This window comes from Macaca mulatta, chromosome 11 (assembly GCF_049350105.2).
Source record: "Macaca mulatta isolate MMU2019108-1 chromosome 11, T2T-MMU8v2.0, whole genome shotgun sequence".
Classification (NCBI taxonomy): Eukaryota; Metazoa; Chordata; class Mammalia; order Primates; family Cercopithecidae; genus Macaca; species Macaca mulatta.
Genome location: NC_133416.1, coordinates 70,358,555 through 70,361,943, shown reverse-complemented (window position 1 = coordinate 70,361,943; position 3,389 = coordinate 70,358,555). Strand labels below are relative to the sequence as shown.

Below are 3,389 nucleotides of genomic sequence, written 5' to 3'. Positions count from 1 at the left end.
CCTATGCACAAAGAATAAGGTATTTTTGCCTCCCAGTTTCATCAACCAAGTTTCACCCCACTGGGGGCAAGATTGCCCTAGTTGAGAATACATGCTCAAAGTTTCTTCTCCAGTCCCCAATCACCCCTGCTTTCACCATCATACCCCAAGCCAGGATATGCCTACATTCAGCTTTCACTATAAGTCAGGGGTGCTGACACCAGTGAATCTGTCTTCACGTGACAAACAATAAAAAGAGGAAGATAGGAGAAAAGTCAAGTGGAATTTCATAAATAAGGTTTTACAGACAGACACAAGCCAAAGGGAATGAAATCACCAGTTATGACAAGACCAAATCACTGCTCAGAACTATCAAACCCCAAAACTTAATTCATGCCTACCCTTACAGAAACTCATGGTACAGATTGGAAAGGAAATGGTATCTTGACCAATACTGTTCCAATGTTTTCCTGACGTCTTTTCTTTTTAATGTGCTTGTGCCCATGTGTGTGCATTATAAAACAAGTGTAAATTAGATATTAGTTGATATTTCCCTCTAACAAGTTTTTGGACACTTACAGTATCTTCTACATTATTCAGCTTACTCAACAATGTGCTCCATTCAATCTAATCTCCAGATGCCATGTTTTTGTTGCTCTTCAAGCTTACTAATTTCTTATTACTTGCTAAATCTCCTAAAACTGATTATTTAGGAAATGCCATAATGAGCAAACCCTCCTTATGTGATAAATTTGCACTTGACATTTAACCAAGAAAATTCAGTGTCTGTATGTGTGTTTAGATATATTATTGTACCATGACACAGTAAAAAAAAATCTAACCATAGGTTATTAGTGTGCATATATACTGCTTTTCTTAAGGAAGTACCTTCCCAGATAAAACTTTGAGAAAGTTACTTGTAGACTGGTTCTTTTTGGTTGCTGTGATATGTTGGGTTAGATGTGATTTTCTCTCATGTTGGCATTTTAACTTGAATTAAATTCTTTGCTGAGTTTTTCTAACAACAGTATTGCTAGGAATTAATTTGAGGAACAATGACAGGGTGGATTCAGTCAATGCAAGCAATATCCTTAGGCCACTAAATAACAGGATTTTCTGTACGTTCAAAGACTGAGGGAATCCTAAGCCAAGAACCTAGGATTTCGTGGTTAAGCAGGATTAAGTTAGCTGCCCTGAACTTCTTGAAGCATGAAGTTCTCAGTTTGATTTCTAGCCCTTTGGGCTATAGTAGGTCTATGGTATATCCCTTGTGAAGTCTGCACTTCACCGGGCTTTAAGCAATGACTGATGAAGGATCAAAAATAGTCCCAATTTAAGTGGTAAAAAAAAGAAAAGTAAAAGAGACTTGGAAATCAGCACTCACAACACTGGTAGGAATCAAGATTGCTACTACATTTCTTAAGGAAAAGGTGGCAGTATTTATCAAGAGACTAAGTGAGCATACCCTATAACCCAGCAAATGGATGTCTGGAAACTTATCCCAAAGAGCTGACAATGTAGGGGCCTAAAGATTTACAATAAGGATAATAGTTGCAAGGTTATTTATAATATTTTTTAATGTAAGCCCCTAACTGTCCCACTGTGGGGAAATGATTAAATAAACAATGGCAGATCTAAACATTTCCATACAAAAACAGGTAACAAAACTAGTAAGAAATCAATTGTAAGTGAAATATGCCAGTCACAAAAACACAAGTACCATATGAGGCCACTTATACGAAGTACCTAGAATCATCAAAATCACAGATACAGGAAGTAGAATGGTGATTGCCAGGGGCTGGAGGGACTGCGGAGTGGAGAGTTGTTCAATGGGTACAGAGTTTCGATTTTGCAAGATGAAAAGGGTTTTTAGAGACTGTGTGCAGAACAATACAAATGTACTTAACGCTGCTAAACTGCACCCTTAAAATGGTTAAGGTGGTAAATTTTATGTATGTTTTGCCACAATTAAAATGTTTTAAATTTTAATAACAATTATATCTTGACATTTTGAGTAGTTTGAATTTTCTTCATTTAATTTGCCTAAGTTTGTCTAAGTTTTCTAAATATTTTCTGGAAACCATGTATTTTGTTTGTAATAAGTGGGGGATCTACTTATATGAAAAAAAACTCATTCTTTCTTTAGTTGATATTTTTAGTAGCTGATAGCTTTGTGTGATAAAAGAAAGATATTTGGTTATTGTCCTTGTGGAACATGTTTTTCTTTTACGCAGAATGCTCTTGCTGCCATATGCCCCCATATTTACCTACAGAAGATGTACGCACCTTTCAAGACCCAATTTGAGCCCACTTTCTGAAACTAAGAAATATTCCCTTATGACATTAGTGAGAACTCATTCTCATTTTCAAAGCACCTGTAGTGATAGCAATAGTAATAATACCTAATGTTATTTAGGTGTAACAAGCACTGTAACAAGCACTAAGATTAGCACATTATTTTGTCTGCTAAAAAATCACATATTTACCACCTCTCAAGCTTGGTGTTTGGTCAGTGGGGATCCACACGGGTTCAACATGTGTATGGAGAAGTGTTATTTCTATTTGGGGCCGATCCACCCTGACCACGGCATGATGTTCATCCACAAGAACTTCAAGGTGTTCAGATTTTGTAAATCTAAATGTCATTAAAACTTTAAAAAGAAGCGCAATTCTTGCAAGGTCATGTGGACTAAATCATTCCAGAAAGCAGCTGGTGAAAAGCTTACAGTGGATAATTCATTTAAATATGAAAAATATAGAAAGGAATCTATCAAATACCAGTGAGAGCTATGGAATAAACTATTGATGCAATGAAGACAGTTGAAGAGATCAAACAGAAACGCCAAGCTAACTTTACAATGAACAGATTGAAGAAAAATAGAACTACAGAAAGTTCAGGATATATTAAAGAAGTCAAGCAAAACATCCATCTCATCGGAGCCCCTCTGGCAGGCAAAGAAAGCAGCTGGAAGAGAAAATGGTACAGCCATTACAACAAGATGTGGACATGGAAGATGCTTCTTAAAAATCTCACTGTAACTATTTCTATATGTACACTTGAAAATGTCCTTTGGAGATTTGGAACTGCTAAATTATTGGTTTTTCTTTTTTTACATAAGGTCACTTAGATGAAAAGTGATAAAATATGTATTTCCTACATTACTGTCTACAAAACATCAGTTATTATAAATGTTAGATTGCATCTCAATGTTAAATCTTCATTGAGAGATATAGTTACATAAATCATGAAAATTCTGTTTATAACTATAGAAGTGAATTGTGGGCATAAAATGGTCATGCCATTTGGATAATGTCACAAGGCAGCATTTATACAGTAACTAATGACAAAAATTCATGGCTAGTGAGATATAAAATAAAATCTTTGCAGTAAAATATTTCATTTATTAATG

The 3,389-nt window shown here is 35.3% G+C and overlaps 1 pseudogene; it reads left to right on the top strand.

Moving 5' to 3' along the window:
• The first annotated feature begins 2,514 nt into the window (after positions 1-2,514).
• Positions 2,515-3,004, top strand: LOC100427685 (putative ribosome biogenesis protein RLP24 pseudogene; annotated as a pseudogene).
• Positions 3,005-3,389: the final 385 nt, after the last annotated feature.